General features: G+C 46.8%; 1 non-coding gene across 1 annotated transcript; it reads left to right on the top strand.

Annotated features, from left to right (window-relative positions):
• Positions 1 to 1,192: 1,192 nt before the first annotated feature.
• LOC114094544 (U6 spliceosomal RNA) lies at positions 1,193 to 1,299 on the top strand. Its single transcript, XR_003583056.1, has one exon. It is a non-coding gene; the product is annotated as a U6 spliceosomal RNA (small nuclear RNA).
• Positions 1,300 to 11,453: the final 10,154 nt, after the last annotated feature.

The raw sequence follows: 11,453 nt of genomic DNA, 5'->3' as shown, positions 1-11,453 counted from the left end.
TCAAGTTTAGGCTCTGAGGAGGATTTATTGTGTGTCTCGTGTCTGGGAAGAGGGCAGACTCCATCTGACAGCAGCTTCCAGCAGGTGACAAGTAGATCCAATGAAATTTGGACCCACCCGGGAGGCAGGGCTTCTGTGAACCCGGAGGTGACTCTTTCATGTAGGCCTTTCCACGCCAAGTGTGAAAATCTCAGGCAGGCCTGGGGTGAATGCCAGAGAGGGCAGCTCTGATATCCGCTAGTCCAGAACTCTCTCCCCGACAACACAGCTGGAGAAACCAGACAGCAGGTCTACTAACAAACTGCCCGGTATGTGCTGGCGGGAGGAGGAACAATCCCAGACAGGAAGTCACCTTGTTAAAAATCTCTAGTTTGCAACCAGAGTCATGGCGGCTACAGAAAGGGATCCCCCAGTCCCCATCTTTCTTTATTGCAAAACCCAAATGAGTCCGTTAACTTAGGATTCTCTAAAGACCACAAAAGTATTGATTGAGAGTGACTGAACAACCCACAGTAAGAAAGGATAATGTATACAATTTATTATACATTTAATCCAAGCACATTTATTTCCAGCAATCACAAATGATGTATAGTGTGGTGTTCTAAAGTTGGAGGACTGAAAACTACCTGATTTCCAGCCTTATTATAAAACTAATAGTAATCAAGATAATGTGGTATTTGCATAATGATACACAGAGAAGTCAATGGAACATAACAAGAGTCAAGAAATAGACCTATACATATATATTCAATTGATTTTTGAGGAATGCGCTAAGGTGGTTGAATGTGGAAAAGGATGGTCTTTTCAACAAATGCTGATGGAATGACTGGAAATCCATGTGGGAAAAAATGTAAACCTCAACCCCTACCTCACACCATATAGAAAAATTAACTTGAATGAATCATAGACCAAAAAGTATGCCCTGAGACTACAAGCTATAAAAAGATACGACCAACTTACTAATGGACGTGTATCTGGAATATACAAAGGACACTTATGACTCAATAAGAAGACAAACAAATCAGTTTTAAAATGGGCAAAATATTTGATCAGACATTTCCCAGACAAAAATATACATATGGCCAATGAACATACAAAACCAAGCTCAACAGCATGAGTCACCAAGAAAATGGAAATTAAAACCCCACTGAAGTTCCACTCACAGCCACTACAATGGCTGGGATTTTAAAAAGGGCTCAGTTCGTCAGCACATATGCTAAAACTGGAACAATACGGAGAAGATTAGCATGGCCCCTGTCCGAGGACGACCTGCAAATTCATGAACATTCCTTTTTCTTTTCTTTTTTTTTTTTCTTTTTTCTTTTTTTGCTATTCGTGATATGAGACAGACAACTGCTGTGGATGTCATCAAAGCAGTGGTCAAGAAGGCTGCTGGAGCTGGCAAGGTCACCAAGTCTGCCCAGAAAGCTCAGAGGGTTAAATGACTATTACCCCTAACACCTGCCACCCCAGTCTTAATCAGTGGTGGAAGAATGGTCTCAGGACAGTTTGTCTCCATCGGCCATTTAAGTTTAATAGTAAAAGACTGGATAATGGTAACAGTGCATCGCAAAACCTTCAGAAGGAAAGGGAAATGTTTTGTGGACACTTTGTTTTTGGTGTGTGGCAGTTTTAAGTTATTTGTTTTTAAAATCAGCTCTTTTTAATGGAAACAACTTGACCAAAATCTGTCACAGAATTTTGAGACCCATTAAAACAAAAGTTTAATGAGGAAAAAAAAAAAAAGACTGACAATAGCAATTGTTAGTGAGTGTTGGAAGCAACTGTAACTCTCATACATTACTAATGGAAGGTATAAAATTGTTTGACCACTTTAGAAAACAGTTAACACAGTTTCTTACAAATTAAACATTATACTTATTTTATGATTCAGTAATGCCTAGGTATTTACCCAAGAAAAATATATGGTTACAGAAAGACTTGTACATAAATATCCATAGCAGTTTTATTGAAGATAGCATAAAACTGGCCACAATCTGAATGTCCATCAACAAATGGGAAAATAGGAAAATGTTGATACATCCACACTGTGGAATACTACACAGCAATGAAAATGAGAACCACCATTTTACATGTTACATGCTCTAACTTGGAGAAATAAGACACACTCAAACCTACTCTGTGAATTCACATGTGTAATGTTGTAGGATGAAAGAAACTAATCTGTAATGAGAGAAATAACATCAGTAGTTGCCAGAGAGGAAAAATTGGGCAGTGACACTTGGAAGGAGCACAAGGATATTTTGGGGGGGAGATGGAAGTGTTCTGTATATTGATTGGTGTGGTGGCAACACAGGCATATACATGTGTAAAGTTTCAAATTGTTTCATTTTATTGCATGTAATTTATTACCTCAATGAAATTATGTATGTGTATGTATATTCACATATATCAAATATATACCAAACGTGTGTATATATGTGTGTATGCACATATATACACATATGTATATTTATATATCTGTGTACACACTCATACACATATGGTGTGTTTTGATAATTAATCTCTGTGTCTTCTTCAAAAGAAACCAGTAAAAGCTCACACCTGGATGTGGACGTGAAGACAAATTCAGCCCCGAGTGTTCTTTCTCTTGGGCCACTCAGGCTCTCGGGATCCTCTACACATGTGTGGTTCCCGCTCCTGTTCTCACGCTGCCTGGGCTGGTGCACCACTCCCTTGTATGAGGGGCCTTTTCCCCCTTAATTCTGAAAATCTCCAGCCTCAGTTTGAGGTAGATACTGGTTGGGGGGATAACACGAGAGGCGCGCTCCACCGAGACTTTAGAATCAACTCGGGGGTCCTGGCACCGAATGGGCAGAGCCGGAAATCCCAGATCCGTCTTCTTTGAGGCTGATTAAAGGCTTAGACAGGTGGGCGAATCACCTCCTGGTATTTCTCCCTCCATCCAGTCTCTGGCCAGCTGGACACCCTCGGCTTCCTACCCACGAGGGCAGCCCTGCTCCTTAGGTGGACTCTACATAGAGGAAGAGGGAATGCCCGGATGCTGAGGACAGCTGCCCCCCCAAAGAGCAAACATGGAAGGGGCTGAGCCACACTCCGTCCTCCTTCCAACTCTCCCAGATAAGTCTGGGAGGGACGAGGAGCACGTGAGGAATAGCGGAGACCAAGGGCACAGACAGAGGAGAGGTGAGACCGGAAGGAGGTGGCCAGCTGCAGGGCCTATAGTGACCACCTGTTTCGTTTTCTCAGGAACCATCCCCAATGAGACTTATCCTAAGTCGGCCACCATGGAGAACTCACGGACAGCGCCCCTTTCACCCTCAAGCATGTCCCCATTTGGACAATGAAGGACAAAGTCATGCCACCTACCTGTCACATGGAGAGGCCTTCGCTATCCCCCAGGGCTGACCACACACGCCTCTGCCTCCTGCCTACTGCCCTCTATGTTGAAGGCCCTCTAGCTTTTTTCCTCTCCTGGGCTCTCCCAGCCTCCAAGTCCTGCTCACACTGCAGGGTTAGGAAGAGTTTTTAAGTCTGATTTTCTCTGGTCACATAAGATCCTCTGGGCAGCCAGGCAGGGTGGCGCATGCCTGTAATCCCAGCAACGTGGGAGGCTGAGGCAGGAGGATGGCAGGTTCGATCACAGCAATGTGGTGAGCCCCTAAGCAACTTAGTACGACCCTGTTTCAAAATAAAAAATACAAAAAGGCTGGAAATGTGACTCAGTGACAAAAAGCCCCTGGATTAAATTTCTAGTACAAAAAAACAAAAAAAGGTCCCCTAGACAAATTCATGCCAGCTCTGGCGTTTCTTGGGCATTACCATGAAATGCTTCTGCTGCTCTGGGCTTTGCTGTCTCACCTTTCCTCTCTGCTAGGAAGGGTCTGCACTGTGTGCTGGAAGAGCCACAGAAATATATGTGACAGCTTTCCTGTCCTCACAGAGCTTCTAACCTGGACCATCGTGACAACTATGTGTGGCTCAAACACAGCGGGTGCACGGCCGAGAGTCTTGGAGGTTCAGAGGGAGATGTTCTAACAGAGAGTGGGCAGCGTGAGGACACTGCATGTCAGCACAGCCTGAGCGGGGGGCGGGCCTTCTGGAGGCAGAGACCAGGGAGAGGCCTTGTGGGCCCCTGGATGCCGCACAGTATGGTGGCAGGCCACCGGATCTTCCCCGGCCCCATCCTTGTCCAGGACTCCAGCTGGTCTCAAAAGATGTACAACAGCGGTCCTTGAAAGGGCTGTCATCTCGTCTGTGCCTTACACTGCTGCCAGAACTGTCGTCCCAAGGCACAACTTGGACATTTCACTCCCTGCCCCCGAGCTGGAAATGGCCCCCCATTGCCTTCAAAGCAGCCAGTGTCTCAGCCTGTCATTTAAGAGAGCTCACCTGTGCCCTTCATGCTGTCTTCCTCCTCCAGGCCGTTCCCTTTCCCTGGCTGCACCTCCCCTCTTCAGAGGGTGCATCTCCGATTACAGAGGTCCTCATTCTCTAAGAATCGGCACAAATGCTCCTTCTCCCTTGGGCCCCTGTGATTCCTCCAGGCTGCAGGAGCCATTCCCACCCTCTTCCCTTGAGGCCTCCTGCTCCGGTAACACTTGCCAGTCTGCCTGTCCTTTAATCCACTGGCTTTGTGTGCCACCCCCTGCCACACCATGCGAGGGTGGAACTAGGTCCTTCCTATCTTCATCTTCAAGGACTCAGAGCAGGTGATTGGGAGGTTCCGATGGGTCTTATGGAAGGTCTGTAAGACAGATGCCCACAGCTCATCAGCATCAGCACCCTTCCACCTACTTGCCCTGTGCCCCAGGGCCCCAGGAAGTGCCCTCAGTCACTAGGCAGGTCTTTCCTGTGGGAGTGTGCAGGAGAACCACCTGGCACTGGAGGCTTGCATTCGTGCTTTGGGTAGAACTGCAGGGAAAAAATGAAATATATTAGCTCACTGCTTGATCTCTGCTCCCCTAAAGCAGAGCCAAGTCCAAAGTGAATATTGATAACTTTACAAAGCCCAGTGTTTGGTATGCACTGAAAACCATTGTGTATTCCCTAAATAGTTCGTTTTGTTTTCGAAAGTTCTAAAAAACTCACTGTATTGAAATGCATGTTGTTGCATCGATTTTTCTAAAATACACCTTGTTATCTTTTCTTTGGTAATTGGTGACTGGTAATGACTTTGGCAATTTAACATGTTCTTGCAGACACTTTTCCCATTCCCCTTGATAACTGAAGTCAGGAGCGAGGGCCTGTCTGTCAATCTCTGACGCCTGTCAGCTTGCATGATTGACGGTTTTTGGTCCCACAATAGAGACCATTTTTGCAGCCCCCGTTCTGTTATTTTCCCCTCCTTTAATACTTGTGGGGGATGGTGTTTGCTTTATAATCTGCGTTTAAAATCCAACTTGGAATGAGGCCAGCTCCAGAGAAATTATCACAATGTCTTGTTAGCTTTGCATCAGGAAAATTCCCACGAGAGTTCCTTAAGCTATGATTCCACCTTCTGAAATTACCTCTGCTCAAAAAACCTAAGCTTCAGCCTTCATCCTGATCCCTTCAAATTCCAGGAGAAAGGCCGAGGGGTCTGCCCAGCCGTGCTCTAATAGAGGGCACGACCAGGGGGACCGTGTGCATCTGGAGTGGAGCCGGGCCATCCCCTCTCCCGGGGCCTCGGTGTGTAAGCCCCCACATAATGAATGTGGGTCTGCGTGGCGGAGCTCAGCAGAAGAGACAGCGCTGCGGCTCTGCTGGGCAATTAGATTCCTCAAAAACTAGAGCAGGCAGGAGCCTCTCCCAGCTAAGGGGAAGCAGCGGTCGGCTCAGTGTGGCTCCGCCAGGTTGCATGAGTGCCAGAACCTTTAGGATAAGCAACTAAAAAGTGAGATCAATGAGGGGCAAAGATGTAAGTGCTGACATATTTCCCTGGGGTTGGGAAATATGTTAGGGGTTCACAGATCCGTTTTAGAATCTGGTGAAAATTATCACACACACACACACACACACACAGAGAGAAAAAAAAATGTGTGTCTCTTCATGCACAAATCCTGCCTGTGATTTCAGGAAAACCCATCCTCTGCCCAGGGTTCTTGGTTCTCAGCTGAGAGCTCATGCTGCGTGTGAAGGGAGCAGGGGGCTCTTCCCAGCTTCATGATTCTGCAATGTGGGATGCTGATGTGGGGTTGGTTACGGGGCTGAAGTCTGTACAAGGCCAACTCTTACAACCAAGGGCCCTTGGTAGGAGCCTCCTATAGTGAGCAGGGTTGGTCAGGGAGGCCTTGCACTGGGGCCCAGGCCTGCCAACGTTGCCTGCCAGGTTATCAGACTGCGGAGACTCTCGGCAGATGTGAGAGTGCTGATCAGACCCAAAGCAACAAAGAAGGAAGACAGGAAATTTGGCCTCACTCTGCCACATTTCTGGCACATCTTGGGAGAACTAAGTCTCATTGTTAGAAAGAGAGGAAGGAAGGAAGGAAGGAAGGGAGGGAGGGAGGAAGACAGGGAGAGAGAAAAAAAGAAGAAAGAAAGGAAAAGATCCAAGCTTACATCTTTCCCTCTCTGCTTCCCATTCTGGCCAACCCTGCCTTGCCGCTCCTAGTCTTAAAACTTGGAGTCAGTCTTCTCTCCATTCATGCCCAATTCCTCTCAGCCTTTTATCGTGGATTCACGGTTCTTTATAAGAACAGTCACATCTGTCACTTACAGAGGAGGTCTCGTGTGCCAGGCACTTCCACACATCACCTCCTTTAATCTTTAGGAGAAGGAGACGGGTGTGGTAGGCAGAATAAGGTCCCCTAAAGACATCCACATCCTAATCCTGAAATGTGTGCTGGGGTCACCTTACATGACGAAAGTCCCTTTGCAGACCCAAGTACGTCAAGGCTCCTGAGATGGGGGATGATGCTGTGGTGCCGGGGCCTTGTGTCCTCTAGACAGTGGTTATAGGAGGAGGCAGGAGGGCCAGAGTCAGGCAGGAAACAGACCACGGACACGGAAGTTGGATAAGGCCAGCAGACGAGAAGGGGGAGGAAAAGATCCCCCTCCCCAGAAGGCACATCTGCTGTCACCTTGATCTTCGCCTCAGCAGACTCCCTCTGGACCTCTGAACTGTGTGACGTTGAGTCTGTGCTGCGTTAATTTGTAACGTCCCTAATAAGAAACAAACACAATAGGATTATCTCTCCTTTTTTTTTCCCTCAGCTGCCAACACCAGCATTCTGTGAGTTTATGTGACTTTGCAAAGCATTGTGTCACTTCTAAGAATCCAAGTCTGTGTTCAGCAATCAATCGATCTGGTTGTAAGACCCCCGTGGGGCCTTCACTACCCAACCACACTGCCTCGGTGGGCTCCAACTTCTTTGCGGACTCAAGTCCTGCTCTCTGGCCCCCAGGACTGTGCCACACCCCTGCACCTCTGCCTGGGTCACGCTAACCCTGCTCTCCTGCACCCTGCTCACATCACAGGGCCAGACTCCACAACTACCCACCCACAAGAGCCTTCTCACCCCCTCAGAAAGAGCCACACGCTCCTTCACCTGCTTTCCGAGGGCATGAAATCTGCTGGTTTTATTGTTGTTGTTAGCTTGTTAATTTTGTTTTGTTTCTGCTCTAGATTATACATTGAAGAACCATTAGGCAGTTTGTTTGCTTCCCAGTTGGAATCTCAATTCTATAAGGAGGGCTGGGTCTTTTTGCAATTCTAACCCCTGCATTGACCCTTTGTGATGGCTGATTTCATGTGACAACTTGGCTAGCCCACAGAACCCAGATGTTTGGTCCAACATTATTTTGGACCTTTCTATGATGATGTTTTTGGATAAATTAACACTTAAATTGTTAAGTTTTAACTTGAATGGTTTGATTAAAACTGATTACCCACCATAGCGAGTGTTCTCCTCCAATCAGTTGAAGGCCTTATAGAACAAAAACTGATCTCACCAAGAAAGGGGATGTTCTCCCCAGCAAATGCCTTTAGACCTGAACTGTTGACTCTTTCCTGTGTCTCCAGTCTGCCAGCCCCTCCTGCAGATCCTGGATCCACAACCCCAGTCAGGTGAGCCAACCCCTTAAAACCCCACCCCCTTCACACACACACACACAAAATAACATACCATTTTGTTGGTTCTCTCTCTCTGGAGAACGCTGACTAATTAATAAGTGGGTTTTGGGGTTGTTGTTTTTTTTATAATTTCAGGGTGGTATTTATAGAGGGTCTCTATACAAAAACTTCAGTGAAATTTTCTTTTAGACCCAAAAGACTAGCAAGAATTGTTTCATAGAAAGTCTATAAGCCCAGAGTTGATGGGCACTTTCCCCTGAATCAGGATTCCTGAGAAAGTAATAGGTGTCTTTCACTAGAAGTTTCTGCAAACCAAGGCAAAGCTGGAGGCAGATCTTGGGGATGCTAGTCTCTCTGGGAGCCTCAAATGTGAACTGTGGGCAGCTGAGGGGCAGAGAATCCTGGGGTTTAGGATGCTCATCCCAGGGACCCCATCGCACAAAGCAACCCTAAAAATATCTTTGAGTTTCCAGTGATTCCTTTTAAGTAGCTGCTCACACACTAGAGCTGTGGCCACCTGAGAAGCTGTCTTGGTCTCAGGTAGACATCATAGAACTTCACTTACCACTCCTATAAAAATTTTATGTGCCTTCTACAAAATAGGCACTCAGAATACAGAGGTAAACCAAACAGAAGAGTCTCTTCCTCCACGGATCTTATTTTCTAGTAGGGTGGGAGTAGAAGAGCGGGAACAGATAATTTTTAAAAATAAAATTTAAAAGACATAATTAAAGACTCCATGAAAAGTCTAATTCTCCTTCACTTGAATCTGGAAAGGTCTGTGATCACTTATAATTAATAGAATATAGGGGGGAGGAAAGTTATAAGACCATTCAGGCAGGTCATGAAGGAGGGGGAGCCCCAAGGTCAGGAAAGCAATCCAGTTGTCCTGAAGTTGCCACATTTTAAAGAGGCCCAAATGAGTCTCACCTGAGACACCCTGTAGAGAGGTCCTTGACACGTGTTCAGGAAGAAAGAGCTGCTCCGCCAGTCTCCAGCTGCCCAGCCCTCCGCTAGGCCAGCTCCAAGCACAACGACTCCAGCTCCATCAGAGATCCTGAGCCAGCTCACTCTGCCTAGCCCTTCCCAAGTTCCTGATCCACAGAAACCCTGTAAAACATCAGAAAATAATTGTTGTTGTCTTCAGCCACGAAACTTGGGGTTTATTTGTTACACAGCAATACCTAACCGGTACATACAGTGACTGGAGGTAAGAGACTGCTTGTATCAACAGGTCAGGAAAACTTCTCTTGGAGATGACGTTGGAGCTGAGGTCCTAATGGGAAGAAAAGCAGCCATGAAACAGTCTGGGAAGAGCAAGAACACAATATGGTTGGAGCATAATAAATGAGGGGGGAGAGTGAGGAGAGAAAGGGTCAAAGAAGTAGAAATGAGGTAGACCACAAAGAAAGAGACGCCCTTTAGGCAGGGTGACCAGATGTCCCAGTTTGCCTGGGCTAGTACTAGTTCAGGCTTGTTATTCCAACATAACTATATGGTCAGCTTGTAGGCCATGCCGAAGAACTTGGAGAATTCATGTTATCATTCTCTTCATTCTCCCCTGTCTTCAGGCCAATCCCTGTGCTCCCCACCCCTACCCTCATGCGTTTCTCCCTGAACCTGAGCCGGCTCTTCCCCTCTCATGTGTGGCTCTCCTGGTCTCACTATTTGCTCCCTTTCATTCTTATCCATTTTGGAAACAACCAAGTCTATTCTTTCCGTGGTCCCAGGCAGGCCACTGTGCCTCCACTTTAATGGAGGTGTATCTAGAGACTGGCCGCACCGTTATACAGAGACCCTGGTCCACCACATCCAACCTGTGTGACTTTAGGTGGCTTGCTTTTCCTTCTTAGACCTTAAGAGTCTAATCTATTAAGTGGAAATTTTAAATTCCACTTCACAGTGGGTTGCAAAAGGAGTAGGTGACTCTGTTAATCAAGAGTTGGTTTCAAGTCTGAGAAACCTTGACAAAATTAAAGGGATTTTAAATCAAAGCCAAAAAAAAAAAATTATCACTGGACACAAGGAAGAAATACCCAAGGTTGGAAGTGGGATAAAATCACTGGGGGTTCACTCTGGAGATGTGTAAGATGAAAACAGCCAGTTGCCTCCAGGACCCAGTGGATCTGAGATCCCGAGGTAGAGGTGGGAGTCTAGAGTGGATGACCCCAAGTCACTTCTCTTATTCGTGAATTAATGTATTCATTAAAATAGGCCTGTATTCAAGCCCCAGTTATCCTACTCACTGGCTGTGCCAATCCAGGCGAAATACTACTTTAATTTCCTCATCTGTACAATGCAAATTATAGTACCAATTCTTTGGGATGTTGGGAAATTAAACAATACGAAAACATGAAATCTCTGTGTGTTACACGTGTAAGTGCTAACATGTTGTTAGCTTGTTTTTTCCTGCTTACAACATACCAGGCCCTGGTTTAGACCCTGGGGAGCAATATAGATATGGAAAGTCACTCACCCCTGGTAGCTTCCCTGGTCCTAGTTTCTGTTTATTTGGTTTTTTCCCCCTACTGGGGGGTGAACTCAATGGCACTTTACCATTTACCACTGGACTACATCCCCATCCCTTTTTATTTTTTGATTTTGAGACAGTCTAAGTTGTTGAGGCTGGCCTTGAACTGGTGATCATCCTGCTAAAGCCTCTGGAGTTGCTGGGATTACGGACCAGTGCTTCTGCCTCTGGCCTGGTCCTAGTTTCTATTCCCATGAGTTGCTTTTTTGGAGACCTCCATGCCCTTAAGGCATCCACTGCCCATCCCGCTTACTTGAGCTGGCTGGAAGAGGTTTATGCTCCTTGGTAACCAGTTATCTCCAAGGAAGGCAAAAATGTTAGAAAATCACCAGCATGTTAGGGAGCCCTGAGGAAGATGGAATTGATCATTCCCTGTGGGTGCGGGAGGAGGTTTGGGAGCCAGCAGTTTAGAGTTTAGGTAAGACTTGGGCCTATACTGCTTGCAGGTGAGACTTGTAAAAAGGATGGTCAGAGGAGGGAAGCTAGAAAATACAGGGCATCTTCAAAAATCCAGAAGAGGTACAGTCTTCCAGGAATACGTATGTGTTAAAGAGAGAGGGGAGCCCCAGGCTGGAGAGGTTAGGGGGATCCAGGTCTCCTGGGCTCTAGGTGGCAGATTGGAGAGATAGGACTTTAGACATAGAAGCCGGGAGTCACCACGGATGCCCTTAAATACAGGAATGGCAGGGGAAATGCACAGCTGTCTGAGGAAGGGTGACAGCTGCACAGCCCTGCACGCACGGGAGCAGAGGGAAGGCTGTCTCAGACGTGTGGACAGAGGTGATGCGCCAGGGGCTGGGGCGGGGCTGAGGGAAATGGACGGAGGAAACTGATTGGGTCATCACGGAGGCCAGCAGTGAGGAGTGCTCTGATTGGCCAGCTTGGTCA

The sequence above is a fragment of the Marmota flaviventris genome, chromosome 10, assembly GCF_047511675.1.
Source record: "Marmota flaviventris isolate mMarFla1 chromosome 10, mMarFla1.hap1, whole genome shotgun sequence".
NCBI lineage: Eukaryota > Metazoa > Chordata > Mammalia > Rodentia > Sciuridae > Marmota > Marmota flaviventris.
This window is presented reverse-complemented; position numbering and strand designations above follow the sequence as displayed.